Source organism: Asparagus officinalis, chromosome 2, assembly GCF_001876935.1.
Source record: "Asparagus officinalis chromosome 2, Aspof.V1, whole genome shotgun sequence".
Lineage (NCBI taxonomy): Eukaryota > Viridiplantae > Streptophyta > Magnoliopsida > Asparagales > Asparagaceae > Asparagus > Asparagus officinalis.
The window spans coordinates 17,734,584-17,750,986 of NC_033795.1; the positions used below are offsets into that span (position 1 = coordinate 17,734,584).

A 16,403-nucleotide genomic window follows, 5' to 3' on the forward strand; every position below is an offset into this window, starting at 1 on the left:
CGAAGGTCTCATATTCCTCATCGGGAAAGGAACTCAATAACAACAATGCTTTATCCTCATCTTCAAAAATGACATCAACGTTCGTCAAATCTGCAAGTAGCTTCGTGTAGTGGTTCATGTGATCACTAATGGATGTCCCCTTCTTCAATTGGAAGCGATAAAGCCTCCTTTTCAAATGCAAACGATTTTCGATGCTCTTTGTCAAATATTTGCCCTCTAGGACCTCCCAAATCTTCTTTGCCCAAGTTTCATTCATCACATCATATTTAAGGTCTTGGGTAAGGCAAGACCTAATCACACCACACGCCGTTCTATTCATTTTATTCCAAACCTTTTCATCAACGTCGGCCGGTTTCCCGTCTAACTCTAATGTATCTTTCAAATTTTGTGCATTTAGCGCATCCATGACTTCGCATCTCCAAAGTCCAAAATTATTTGTGCCGTTGAATTTTTCTACATCTATTTTCATAGAATGTATATTCAAACTTTGGACGGCCTTCACACCAGAAGAACCCTCTCCACTTTTATCTTTTTCAGCCATATATCTCAAAACACCACCAAACCAATGCGGAAACAAACGAGAAATAGATCCAAACTGAAAAAGACGATGTTTTACTAAAAAATCCTACCTTTATCACCAAACGAAGCCCTAGATGTACTTCCAAAGCGATCTACTCCTCCAAAATAGCCCAAGCGTAGCCCGAAGCTCTGATACCAATTGTTGTGCCTCGAGAAACCAAACCAATCGCCGAGCAAGATAAAGAACCAATCAAAATCAATAGCACAAACAATCAAACACCACTTTTACGTGGTTCGGCAAGATGCCTACGTCCATGGGGCAAGGAGGGGGAAGTTTTCACTATTAGAAATCAAGGGGATACAACTAGGGTTACAAATCTCTCACCAAAACCCTCAACAAATCACTCTTGATCTCTCCCAATTGCTCCAACAATAGAAGCCCAAGAACTCACCCTCAATGGCTGCTAAAACCCCTTGCTTACGAACCCTAAAACCAAGTTTGGGTATTTATAGAAAACCCAAACGAAACGGGTCTGGAAAACAGACCCAACCCAAAACCGCAGCGGCGGTCGACCGGCATGGTCGACCGTGCGCCATTTAGTCAGCCTGATTCTGAACTATTCTGCCAATTCTACACACATATGATTCAGTGACCGTTGAACTTATGATTCAGTGATACATATGATTCAGTGATACATATGATTTAGTGCTTAACAATTTCTTATATGTTTAGTTTAGTTGTTTTCAAGTCATATGAAGAATACAGTTAACCTTATCCATGTATTGTCTCATTTGATGAATATATGTCATGAAATTTGCAGCTAACCCAAGTTGTGGAGAAGAAGAAGAGGAATCTTGTGAGAAGATGAGGAAACAAAGAAGAATTATCAAATGGATGGGCACGGCACAACCTTCTTTGCAATGGATTACGCAACATGTCTGAATAACTGTGGACAGATTTTTTAATTTCAATGACCTACTGTTTTCAAAGCCAGAAATGTAATGTAATATCGAGAACTGAGGGAATTATGAGTTTTATTGTGGTTGTTCAAAGCTTGATTGTAGAGTATTGCAGGCTTTAGAAATGCAAATGTCTTTTGTTTCATTGGTAATACAGATGTCCTCTATTTGCCTAAAAGAAATCTTGTGAGCACAATTAATATTTCCTTGTTCTTGGCAATGCATTTTATTCCCAGCAAGCTTGATTTTACGCATGACAAGCTCATATGAACACTGGCCAATTAAATTGGACAAAATGTAATTGCTGTATTGCTGCTAGCTCAAATTTAGTGCAGGTAAGAAATAGTATTATTTGCAGCCCAACCATCATGCTCCATGATAGACTTCTATTTGAAACATGAATTTAAGCTAGCATCATATGATCCACTCTCTTAACATTATGTAACAAGCAACCAATTCCCAATACTCAAACACCAACAATATTGACCAAGTACCCAAAATTTGTACAAAATAAAACTAGCTTTTCCTTTCAACAATGTACAAAATGTAATTGTAAACACTGATTCTCACATTGAAACAAACAAGTACAAAATGTAAATGTAATTGTAATTGAAACAATGTACAAAATGAAAATGTAATTATAAACAAACAAGCTCATAATTGAGTACAAACTAAGTACAAAATGACCCAAGTTATGCAAGCTTATTCTCACATTGAAAAATCATACACGAATCACATTAAATGTTTCCCCCAATAGAGAAACCAACAAATACTGCAACGATACACACTAGAAATATTAAAATTGTAAACACTGAACCTAATACAAAAACATGGATGGAGGAAATAGCAGTTTCCCCAAGTGGTCCCTTGTCTTGAAGAAGATTATGCCCCTATGGATACATTTGCTCTTGAACACAAACAGGTAGATTACGCATATCTCTTGAGCTGGATGCTGAATCACGCGCGCTTAAGTGCTTCTCCCATTCACTCAAAGCCTCTTCATATGTTGCATACCCTTTGTAGAAGGCATTTGGGAATCTATCAACTTGAGATTTGCATTCCTCCCAATTATAAAAAATGCCACAACATCGACCTCTCTTTACAACATAAAAACTCTTTCTTGCCATTATATCACCTGGAAATTTATGCCTTAAAAAGATATTATCAATGGAAAAAGACAAGTGAATATTGAAGATGCAGTTCTATATATAGTGTAGCATTATCTAACAAAGACAAGTCAATTATTCAACCATACACAACATATAAGCGAAGCAATTTGTCTAAAAAAATGCCAAGGAGCAAGCAGTTCAAATGAATGGGCATTCTCTGAAATATATATACCAAACTTATTTAATAAAAATAAGGAAATAATGGGAAGAACTGGATGTAGTAATTGACAACCTTGGTGTAAACTAGAACAATTAGACTTTAGAGAACCTTTGTACCTTAGCAGTAACAAATACCACCAAACAAAAACAAAATAAAGGAGCTCTCCTCTAGAATCTGTCCTTATGCAAGCAAGCATTTGCCAGTCCTCAAGCCACTAATGTTGGCTAATTTGTTATGACATCTGATACGTCCTCGAGTAAGAAGGTTGTTTCAATTGATCCTAAGTGGTTCAAACAATTCTTTTCTTTTTGGAAAAAAGACTTCGCTTAATTATCTAAACTACTTGCTATCATAAATTATGCGCTTACTTAGAATATTATTGAAATGCCAAAAAAATTAAACTGTTGCAACTGGATATTGATCATCACTAACTGGAGTCAGAGGTCATAATACACTTACAGTTTGAATCTAAACACAAGAAAATCAGTGAATTACATGAACTAAACCAACATAACAGCAGAAATGGGCATAAAAACTACCAAACCCATCAATTCATTCTACACCCAGAATCGACAACCCCATCTCCATAGCCACCAATTTCAGCACAACCAATTAAAGAAAAAACGACCCATCAAAGGGATCGATAGAGGGTTCGAGTTTTACCTGCAGTGCCGATTCAATCTCGCGGGGATTGTTATCAATCGACAGCATCGGTGGCGGTGCGCTAATTGTCTCGGTCGGCGGTGCGCTGCTCGGTCCGTCGGCGGAGAGGATCCGATAGATCGGGTGAGAGAGAGGGGGCGAAGAGGATTCTCGTGGGGGAGAGAGCTCCGTGGCGGGGGGCTAAGAATCTCGTGGGCTCGTGACAGGTAGTTAGCGGGGGTGGAGCTCGTGGTGGAGGAGGAGCTCAGTGGCGGTGGGGGGATAGATCTCGTGGAGGAATGGGGAGCTGAGAGAGAGAGGGGAATGGGGATCTGAGAGAGATCGAGAGGGGGAGGAAGAGGGATTCTGATCCGAGAGAGATCGATCGAGGAGGATTGGGGATCTAAGAGATTGGGGAGAGATTTGGGGATCTGGGTGTTCTTGGGGTGAGAGAGAGAGAGCGCAGGCCAGCTCAACTCTTGTATTGAGATCGCGTTGGTTTTTTTCAGAAACACCCAGGCAGCGCACACATACAAGAGCTGGCTAGTGCTCCTACAGTTTTCTCATATATATATATATATATGGAGACTTGATCTGTTATGAATCTGAGCATCCAGTTCTGCATACACACTACCCTTCTAATACTAGTGAGACCCTTCAAATTTTTAGTCCTAATTAATGCGTTGCCTTTTAATACTTGATCAATCTTTTCTAGGGTCCTCAATGCTTCACTGACCAGGAACTGGGTGTATCTACTTAATCTGCCCACTTGCATAAGCTATGGTAGGTCTTTGTAAAATTCAACAGTACATAAGGGATTCCAATAATTTGGGCATATTTTGGGTTGAGAAACAACTTGTGAATTATTTTTCTTAAGTTGAACATTTTCCTCATAAGGGTCGACACAGGCTTACTATCATAATATTCAAACATTTTCAAAAACTTTTCGACATAATGTTCTTGAGTCAAATGTGAAACCATCTATTATTCTAAGGGATTTAAGCCCAAGAATTTACATCAGTTCTCCCAGATCCTTTTATATCAAACTGGCTGAGGGATAAAACTTCTTTGTTTCACTTATTGATTCAGACTTAGGCTCAGCATGCAGCATATCATCCACATTAAGGCCAGATAATGGACATACTAATGATTCTCAAATCTTTTAAGTAAACACACTAATTTGCCATCATTTATATGATAACCATTGGATAACAATTCATTATCAAAATTTTCATGCATTGCTTTAGGTGCTTGTTTTCAACCCATACAAAGACTTAATATAACTTGCATACCTTCTTGCTTAATTTCCTTGTACGATAGTACACTCAGGTGTGATTCATATATATTTCTTCATCTAGATCGCCCATCAAAAAGCTATCTTGACGTCCATTTAATAAAACAATTAAATTATGAATTGCTGCCCAAAGATATTAGAAACTCTAATAGAAGAAATTCTAGTTACAGGGCAAAAGCTATCAAAAAATAATCTATGTCTTTTTTCTGAGTGAACCTTTAGCTAACACCTAGCATCTATACTTTTCAACCGAACCATCAGCTTTAAAGCCTTTCTTTTGAAGTCCACTTACAATCCCTATAGGTTTAGCACAGGTAGCAATTCAACACCTTCTAAGTATGATTGCGACATGTGGATAGAATTCCAATTCCGAATGATCGCTTCCTCCAAATGGTGCTGTCTCTAGAGCATATTGCTTCATACTAGGTAACTGGATCATTATCCAAAAAAGACAATATGTAAAATTCATCAACCAAATTGGTGAACTTCTCATCTCTTTACTCTTCCAATTTCGATTTTCAGAATTTTCGGGATTTATTGTGAGTCTCTCACAAACCACTTCTTGTGAGTCCTTATGAATTCTTAGATTTTTCAAAAGCTAACTTTCATAGGGAAAAAATATCTTCAAAGAAATCAAATTTTTACTTTTAATAATAGTAATTTTCAGCTACTAGATTAATTGTCTTTTGAACAAGAAATCTACATCGCATCACTTATTTTGACATAACCAAGAACATGCAATCTACAGTTCTAGCGTCCTAATTTTTTCTTTTAGGCCTCATTCAAAATGGAACTTTGCAATGACACCTCCACACTTTGAAATATTTAGGTTATGACGTGTATAACCTTTCACATAATCTCATATGTGTTTTCAGTTTTCTTATGAGTATCCTATTCTGAATGTGACATGTAGACAGAATAGCTTCCCCTACAAGTTCAAGGAGCATCTGAACTCACAAGCATTGACATTTCCATCAATTTTTTCTTAGCGGTTCTATTTTTCCCTTCAGCGACTCCATTAAATTCCATATGAATATGGAGGAGTGGTCTCAGTATATTATCACCAAAAATTCCTAAAAAGATTGATTCATATGTCCTCCCCTATCTGACCCTAAGTCTCTTTATCTTACGGTCAAGTTGGTTTTCAACTCTAGCTTTTATATTTTCAAAAACATGTCTCCTGCTCTCATTCCTTGATTTTCAAGATAAACTTTTTGTCATGTATACTAGAAGAAGTCATCTATAAATGCAATATAGTATAAACTTCCCTCCTTCTAGACATAGTACTCCTTAAATTCACCAAGATCCCAGTATTGAATAAGGCGCTAAGCAACCTTCAGTTTTATCTCTAGAAACATGTTTGCAAGTTTTTGTATGGCATTTTTTAGCACACCACTTCCATTTATCAAAATTGAAATATTAGCAAATTCAGACAATAACCACAATGCCTTTCATTCCGTTTTAAGTATTGAACTTAACATGTTACCTAATCTACTACTGCCACATTTCTAAAGAACTCAAGCAAGTAAGCAGAAGAAGGTTTTTCATTTATTAACATCAAGAACATTCAGAACAAATAGTCCCTGATTACAATAACCCTTACCATGAACAGTACCACTCTTGTTAACACAAACTTATCAGCCTCAAAAGCACTTTAATCCAGCTTTTCCCAACAAAGAAACAGATATCAAGTTTGAGCGAATTTTAGGAATTATACATGGACATTAGTCAACAGCAAGGTTTTTACCCAAAGTCAACTTGAGATAGATCTTTCTTTCTGTGAACAGGAACAAGCATGCGAAGTCTCCCATGTAGACTTGTCCTTCTCATCCATTGACTTTAGTGTATGCTCGAGAAGGCCTAATTATCACCACAAATGATTTGGTACCCTCCAGAGTAATACACCCAGTTCTTCTCCCCAGCAGCCAGATGACTTCAGAGATAACAGCCACAAAAACATCTTCCTTGAGCAAAAATACTTTTGGAGTTTTTGTTGTATCTTTGTCTCTGTTATTATGACTTTTCTGTCTTGCCACTGAAAAGCATTGGCTGTTCGTTTAGCCCACACACATAGCAATTCACCTTTACTTTTCTTCTTAAAGCGTACCTCATTAACTCAAGTCCTTTTGATTTTTGCTTAAATGGTTTCTTTTGTTCTTATTGAATTATTGCTGTTTATCTTCAACAATATTAGCTTATGCGAATCACAATTCCTTAGCTAAATTAACATCCCGAGCCTTTTCTTTTCCTCTATAAGGATGTAACAATCACATCTTCACAGAGACATTTGTTTTCGTTTGTGTTTCACCACGATTTTTGTAATAATCCCAGGACTCAGGAGTTTTTCAACCAAACATTCCAGCAATAAAGAATCATGTTAAGCGTAATTCCCTCAGTTTTTAAATCACTTATAAGTATATGGGAAAAATCATGAATTTGAAAAGTAGAGACTTCTTTCTCTTCATTATCTGAATTTAAGAAAACTTCCTATAGCATATTTCTGTGCTCCAGCATCTTCGATAAATATACTTGTTGTCATTTTCCACATATTCATATGCATTCTTATAGGATTTAAGTAAGTATCGAGAACTCATTTGATACAGGTAGATAGGGATGGTATTGGTGACATACCTTGTTACCTTTCTGCCAAGCACTACTTGCTTATAATCTACGAACCTGTAGAGGTCTTTCGGTGAGATATCAGCATAGTGGAACATCAAAGGTATCAAAAACCCTTTCCATCACGCCTTGAAATAATCTCGCCTGGAACTTTTGATCTTGACGTTATTGGGAGAATCGCCCAGATTAAAAAAAATTCTCCAGCGCGAACGCATGGTTCGAGACTCTCTGTTGAAAGTTTGTGGTTGCAGCATTGAGGTTGGTGACACCATCTTTCTGCCATCCAGCATTGCGACAAATCTTTCTTAAGATTGTTGAAATATAATTGCGCTTATGGCCGGAACAAGGGACCAAAGTGTACGAACGCGCAGCGTAGGTTTAATCACTATCCTAGAAAAAGATTTCGCCCCTTCTTCGTGCAAAATGTACCAGTGCGCGTATCTTTCCTCACATGATTCAATGGCAGACAACAAGTTAAAGGTGCACTCCATAACATGTCTACAAAGAACAACAAATATCTCTCTCTGATAGGAAGGAAGATAGAGCACAAAAAGTAATTTTAAGTGATTTTAGTATTTTCTACAACTCAGCGAGATCAAAGTCTCCTTTTATAAATGAACCATGATGGAATACCAAAGGTTATACTATATAGAAAATTACCAATGGTTTAAACGCGTGTTGGAACACCAAAGGTATAGAAAACATTGGAATACAAAGATTGGAAAACATTGAGAACAACAAAGTTAATATGCATTACGGACACCAAACTTTTTAGGCGAACACCAAATATTATTTTTGGTGTATATTGAAAATACACAAAAATCGAGCTCACATTCACAATGGGTTGCGGGGAGTGGTGAGAATTGCGAATGGACGGTTGATTAGGAAATAGAACACCTTACTACCGAAGAACAGAAAAGTTTGTGTTTGGGTACAACTGTACTCATTCTCTCTCTCTCTCTCTCTTCTCGCTCTCTCTCTCTCTATATAGTATATATATATATATATATATATATAGGGAGAGGTTCTAATAAAAACCTAGAGAACTAAAAACCAATCTTAACCCTACATTCTATTTCATCCAATGGTCAAGATTGAAAATGGCAAAATTGAAATTAAATACACATCAGCTGACAAAATAACCGTAAAAGGGGTAATTTAGGAAAAGCGGCATTAATGACACACGCTGTAATTAATTAACAGAACTGTCGAACACTTCTCCCGACGAAAAAACGATTCAGTTTCCAGTTTCATCTTCTCTTTACCCCAAGAACTAAACTATTCACATTCCGTCGATTTCTCAACATTTAGGTTTCTTTCAACATCTCGTTACAACTCGAACGAAGACGACCAGCAAGAATTCGACGATAGAGATGAAGAAAAACAACACAGAGACTCCAAAACTCTCGTCTTCAAGAACAGGTAAAACGATTCCAACCCTCGTATTAAAAATGTAATTTTTTTATCAAAGTTTGAACATTTTTCATAGATTCAGTGTGGGAAAGGTTCGTAATTTAGACATGAATCCCTTGCATGTTGTTGAATACTTTTTTATTTTTATTTTTTAGCTTTATAGAATGTTACCAATGCATGTTCTAGTTTCGGTTTTTATTTTTTACATTTTCCTTTATCTTGTTAAAACAAACTAAGTTTTTCTTAATATTATAAAATGTTTTCATTTGTTCTAAATGGGTAGCGCTTAATTCTGGTTGTCTGGATTCTGCAATATGCACTCTACTTGAATCTCCTCGATTCACTTGATTGAAACGAGATTCACTGCAATGAATCGAGATTCATTTGAGTGAATCGCGATTCATTGGATGTATCTCTATTCACTCAAGTGAATAGCTATTTAGTGGAGTCAATTTGTATGCACTCAAACATAGAGAATCTCGATTCACTAATGTGAATCCTGATTGTTCGTAGAGAATTGAGAATTGAGATTCACTTTATCATGATTGTTTGTAAAAAATAACAAATATGATCCTAGGCCGAGTATATAGGATGGATATTTTCCCAAATATGATCCGAAGCCAAGTATATAGGATGGAAAAAATTATATGCTTTATGTATACTAACAGTGAAATTAAACTGTAACGATGATCAGTTTTTCCTTGTTGTGTTGAGGGACAAGACACTGAAAGAATGTATGGTATGGCATGGAGTTGGTTTCATATCATTGAATCTGGATTCAATTTGCTGAAGCTCGATACAATTTGTTGAATCTGGATTCACTTTGCTAAATCTCAATACATTTGGTTGAATCTCGATTCACTGTAGTGAATCTAGATTCACTTTATTGAATCCCGATACACTGTAGTGAATCTAGATTCACTTAGAGTGAATCTCGATTCACTTAGAGTGAATCTCGATTCAATATAGTGAAACACTATTGACTGCAACGATTCAATGGAGTGAATTGATATTTACTCAAGTGAATCGCGATTTAGTGCAGTGAAACGAGATTCATTTCAGCGAAATGCTATTCACTGAAATGAATCGCGATATGGATTATAATATCTATATTCAATAATGTGATTAAACCTTCATGCTTGCCATGCATTATGCAAAGTCTGGTATCATTAAAAAATGAATTGTCATCGATTTAGCAGGTCTACGATCTAGTTCAAGAAACAAACAAAAAGCATGTGTTGAGGTATTTACACCTATACCTCAACAGAGGACAACACGCACTGTGAACATGCAAAGCAGTGACGATGACTTCATCAACCCCCCAAATAATCCTGACAGTGAGGAAACATTAAAGCGTACAAGGGATGAAGACAGTGAACAGACCCCAAAATCCAAGCTCTAATCGATGTTGGGGTCATCACTATGAAGCAACCCAAGGAGAAGAAAGTGGGTGCGAATGCAGTGTCGGTTAGCTTCGGCTCTGTTCCCATGAACTGGTTCCAACATGAACCAGTGATAAATGCAGCAGTAAAGACGGTGAATGATGATCCACACAAACAGCGCCAGAAAGGACTTGTGCCACACATAGCCCCTAATGGTGAGATTCTTTGGGTTCATCCAGATTTGGTTGGAGATGAACAATGGACTGGAACCTCTTCCAAGAAAAAGTCAAAAGGAAAAGGTAAGTCTTGTTATGGAGCTTCTGCTATTCCAGGAGAAGATGACGAAGAAATTCCCGCCTTCCCGCTTTCTGAAGATGAACAGGAGGCCTTTGCAACCCGAAGTGGGAATGAGTATCACTACAAGTACCCGGATGCTTCCGAGCAATTAGGCACCAAAACCGCTCCTTCCAAGACATTGGCAGAACTGGGAATAGCAGAAATTCCCCCAACGCCTGTAGCTGCGGAGAGAAAGGGAAAGACCCTTTACGTCAAGAAGCCCAAAACCCGAGGCAGTCTCGATTCAATCATCCGATTGGGAGAGACAGACCGGGAAATGCAAGCTCCCCGCCCCATTTTGACATCATGGCGCAGTCAGCCAATATCCCGGCTAGGATAACCCTATACGAGCTGTTGCGTCTTTCAAAGGATACAAGGAAAGCATTACAAGAGGCCTTGAGCGACTCTGAAGCTTTCTTAACTCGAATCAAGCCATCTCCTGAAGGACCAGAGCCGTCAGCTCAACACTGCAATCTCACGGTGCATCAGTTTCCATGCATCTCTTTTACCAAAGAAGACATGCAGACGAAGAACTCAAAGCATGATCGGCCTTTGTATTTCACAGGGCACATTGGCTCCAGCATGGTCAACCGGATCCAAGTTGATCCGGGTTCTGCTGTTAGCATCATGCCATTCCGACTGATGCATCATCTTGGAATCCCGACTAGCAAACTAGCCTCCACCGGCACTACGATTTACGGATTCAACACCAGCGGGTCCAGACCCTTGGGGAATATTCGAATCAAATGCCAGATCGGGGATTTAAAATCAGAAGTTACTTGCTATGTGATTGACGCAGAAACGTCCTATAACTTACTGTTGGGTCGACCTTGGATCCACGGTAACCTTATAGTCCCGTCAACTCTACATCAATGCCTCAAGTACGTGGACTCAAATAATGAAGTCAAGATTAGAGAACTATTTCACCGATTCCCTCCTATACGGCACCGAATCCGATACTAAACCATCGGCCTAAGGAACGGACAGCGGAGATGAAGCTGATACCGAAGCTGGGTTTGATTATGATGGTGGTTTTGTACTTAATGACATTGTACCCATTGTAATCAATCTTGACGATGATAAATCATCGGAAAGTAGTTGTAATTGGCAACTTTCCGAAGAACTATCAATAAACGATGATTTAGAGTACTCGATGTGTCTTGATAATGTCACTAAAGAGCTATATGATAACCCTGACTTGTATATGCCACTTCAATCATTTTGTCTGACGAAAAAGCAGGTACAAGATCCATACGGAACGACGCTTGTCATCCCCGCAGAGACATGGGGTGGAAAGGAAGTCATCTACGGTAAAGGAAGAGAAGCTCCGATACCCGACCACTTCTTGGAAGAGGAAGACGATGATGATAAACCTGCTCCTCACCTATTTAGGTATGACGCGAAAGCGCGCGATCTAATGGAGAAGTATGGATATGACTTCACACTCGGAGAAGGTCTTTGCTTTGGTCGAGGTCCGCGAGTCCCGCCCCGAATGGCCTATGTACCAAAAGGAAAACCTGACGACTATTATCGCTATAAGAGAGGTCTAGGTTATGTCTCCTCATCCGACGACGAGTGTTGCTGGAAAGTCATCGATCAAATTGCTAACAAAGCTAGAAACGGATACTCTTCTGATTCTACGGCTTGGGATTCCGACACTAGTATCGGTGAGATGTTCAAAAAGTTAATGTCGAACATGGTTACGGTCGATCCTACCACAATAGAAGAAGATGATCAGATGCCGACATGGGAAGATCCGTGGGTTCATCACCTAAACATGCAGTATGGTGATAGGATCCAGAATGGCTTGCCAATATTGTCCCGGTCCTTAAGAAGAACGGGAAGATCAGGGTTTGTATTGACTTTAGAGACCTCAACGCTGCTTGCCCAAAAGATGATTTTCCCCTTCCCATCACGGATGTTATCATCGACAATACGTGCGGGTTCGAAAGGATGTCTTTCATGGATGGTTTCTCTGGTTATAATCAAATAAAGATGCATCCAGATGATGAAAAGCATACCGCGTTTAGAACACCCCTTGGCGTTTTTTGCTACACGGTTATGCCCTTCGGTTTAAAGAACGCAGGTGCCACGTATCAAAGAGCCATGTCGAAGATTTTTCAGGAGCATCTCCGGAAGACTGTCGAGTGCTAGTCGTGAAAAGTCGTGATAAAAAAGATCACATTAAGGACTTGAAGACCATGTTCGACTTGATGCGAGCCCATCAATTGAAGATGAATCCTACCAAGTCTTTCCTCGGAATGTCTAGTGGTAAATTCCTGGGATTCGTCGTCACCACCAAAGGTATTCACATCGATCCTGATAAGGTAAATGCGATTAATGAATTGCAGCCTCCGAGAAACCTCAAGGAGCTCAGAGGATTGCAAGGGCGATTAGCTTATATTCGTCGGTTTATCTCGAACCTCTCAGGAAAATGCCAACCATTCTCCAAGCTCACAAAGAAGGGCGTATCATTCGTGTGGGACGACGCTTGTCAAAAGGCATTCGAGAGTATTAAAGAATATCTCTCAAAACCTCCCGTACTCGTTGCACCGAAATCGGGCAAACCGTTCTTGATTTATGTCAAGGAGACGAGCCACTCATTAAGTGCATTACTTGCACAAGATGACGATAACGGTCATGAGCAGGCGGTATATTATTTGAACCGAACTATGGTAGGCGCCGAATCTCGATATCCTATGGTTGAGAGAGAATGCCTCGCCTTGGTGTTTGCTATTCAGAAGATGCGGCATTATCTGGTCGGACAGAGCATTTATGTTATCTCTAAAGTTAATCCGGTTCGAGTATTCATGACTCAACCAGCTTCCATGAGCTGGCGGTTAGCAAAATGGACCTTACTCTTGTCCCAATATGACTTGCATTTTAAACAACAGAAGTCAGTAAAAGGGCAGGCCATCTGTGATCTCCTGGCAGCTAATCCAACTACAGACACCGCTGAGATATATGACGATCTACCCGATGAAACCCACGAAGTAAACACAACTTCGCACCAGCAAGTATGGCGTTTGTACTTCGACGGCGCTTCACGAGCAACTAATGTAGCAAGTGCTCCTGGAAGTTCTAAGATTTCTTCCGGAGTTGGAGTCGTCTTAGTTTCCCCAGGAAAGCACGTGATGCCTCGAGCTTACTCGTTGACGGAACCGTGCTCAAATAATGTAGCCGAATATAATGCATTACTCATAGGACTCAGTTTCGCCAAAGAACTGGGGGTTGAGTACCTCGAAGCCTTCGGCGATTCTCAACTGATAGTTAAACAAGTTCAGGGAGAGTACGAGGTTCGAATCCAAGATTTAATACCATACCATAAGATGGCAGTGGAGATGGCAGAATCATTCGAAGGATTCTTTATCGAACATATTCCACGGCTACAGAACACTTACGCAGATGCGTTAGCGGCATTGGCCGTATCTCTGGCACAACCTCCTGAAACGGAACAGTTTGTTACGGTAAGAACTCACCAACTCTTAGTGCCGCTTTACGGTGAAGATGCCAAGGAAGAAGAGGTTCAAGAGGTGCACGCTACTCAAGTCGAGTTCGAACCACGAGATTGGCGTTTCCCCATCATCGACTACGTCTTGCATGGGATCTTGCCAGAAGTTGTGAAGGAAAGAGAGTCAATCAGACGAAGAGCACCAAGATTCTACTATAATACGGAGAATCGAACGCTATACCGCAGGGGGTACGATGGGTTGCTAGCACGTTGCTTATCAACCAAAGAAGCTGAAGAGGTCCTTAGGGAGGCGCCTGAAGGAGAGTGTGGCGCACACCAACCTGGTCCCAAGCTTTATGACCGCATCAGAAGAATGGGATATTTTTGGCCTTTCATGATGAGTGATGCAATCACATATGCCCGAAAGTGTAATGCATGTCAAATACATGGGAATTATATGCACCAACCTCAGGAGCATCTGCATCCTTCGGTTACGTCATGGCCGTTCGAGACTTGGGGAATGGACATTGTTGGCCCTATAAATCCCCCATCAGTCAAAGGTGACCGGTTCATCCTGGCAATTACCGATTACTTCTCCAAATGGGCTGAAGCAGTTCCACTCAGAGAAGTTAAAACGAGTAACGTCATTGGATTCATCAAGCACCACATCATCTATAGGTATGGTGTTCCAAGACGAATCATACATGACAATGGTCCTCAGTTTGTCAGCAACGCCTTCATAAGGTTCTGCGAAAAGTTTAAAATTCAGGATATCTCATCAACAGCTTATAATCCCACAGCAAACGGATTAGCTGAAGCCTTCAACAAGACTATCATAAAGCTCTTGTCAAAAATCGTGAAGAATAACAAGCGGGATTGGGATGACAAACTTGGCGCGGCTCTATGGGCCTATCGGACCACGGTGCGCACACCGACGGGAGCAACCCCGTATTCGCTGGTATACGGATGCGAAGCCGTTCTTCCATTGGAGATTCAAATCCCGTCACTTCGAATTGCCCTCGCGACTCAAATGACGACCGAAGAAAAATATCAGAAACGCCTCGAAGAACTCGAGAGGCTCGATGAAAAGCGCCTGGAAGCTCAACAGCATATTGAGTTTTACCAAGCTAGAATTTCTCGAGCCTTCGACAAAAAGGTTCGACAAAGGAGTTTCAAAGAAGGGGATTTGGTTCTAGCTGAAAGGCGGCCTATGATCCTTAACTCCAAGAAGAAGGGTAAATTTGAACCCAAATGGGAGGGACCATTCGTAGTGGAGACAGTCTACTCGAGTGGCGCATATCGCCTTGTCACCAAGGACGGTGACCGGCTTATGATGCCGATAAACGGCAAGTTCCTGAAAAAATACTATCCTTAGTATCTTCAGGATAACCAATGTATCGGGAAGTTCCCAGAAGAACATCATATGAGGTATTCTTAGGGATAACCCAATCATTATAGGAGCGATGAATAAGAAATTCTCGTTCGAACTCTGAATGTCGGAATGTTCCTTCTTATTGTCAAAATTCTCTCACTCTTATGAGTTATTTTTGTGAGATGAGATCCAATCCTCTGATAGGTTAATCTTTCCTCACCAAACCATCCGCTGATCAAATTAAACGACGGTGGATCCACCAACATTTCCATCTGCCCATCGTTGGCATTTCTCAGACTCAACATGTTAGGTCCTAATCACCTAGCATTAAAGTCTTCCTTTGAGTGATAATACGAGTTGGCACTTTCTTTGCTACCTGTATTCCACTTTCTTTGCTTTCAGGTCAAACCTATAAAAGTTAGGGCCAAAGCCAAATTCCTCTCTCGATTCCTTCCATGAACGAGAGGTCCACTTTCAATTTGAACAATCAAACCTATAAAAGTTAGGATTGTTCCCGATCTCACTTAGTCAAGCCTACAAATAGTTAGGACTAAGACCGAGTCATTCCTTTTCGATAAACGAAAATCCACCTTTGTCCCCTTTTCCACCAAACCTATAAAAGTTAGGGTTGAAATTGGGTTTTCTCCTCAATGAATGAGGGATTCTTTGGGTTCAAATGACCAATCCTATAAAAGTTAGGGTCGTTCGAACCTCTCCGATTCTCAGAGTGGAGATCCCACTCTTAGTTTCATCCTTCCGGATTCTGGGGGTGGTTTTATCCTGAAGCCTAAGTAGGGATAAGTCAACACCTAACACGTGTTGCCGGGTAGCCTATTCCCGTAACAAGGGCGAAGCCTATGTATTCAAAATCATAGCACAAAGTCTTAGAGAATTCACTCTCTTAGCACAACGTTACATGAGGAACGGATTTAGACAATCAGCATGCTAGCCCGATTCAAACGGTGATCGGTAAAGGCACCTCAAACCCGTTGAAGGCTGGGGGTTTGCCAAAAATCCCAAAGCCTATGTCTAACACACATTGCCGGTTTAGTCTTTCGCCGATTGAAAAAGACACCAGGATCTAAG

At 40.1% G+C, this 16,403-nt stretch overlaps 1 long non-coding RNA gene across 1 annotated transcript; it reads right to left on the minus strand.

The window, feature by feature from the left end:
* LOC109830426 lies at positions 2,100-3,648 on the minus strand. The gene is made up of 2 exons (XR_002244294.1): positions 3,472-3,648; positions 2,100-2,614 (listed from the first exon to the last, which is right to left on the minus strand). It is a non-coding gene; the product is annotated as an uncharacterized LOC109830426 (long non-coding RNA).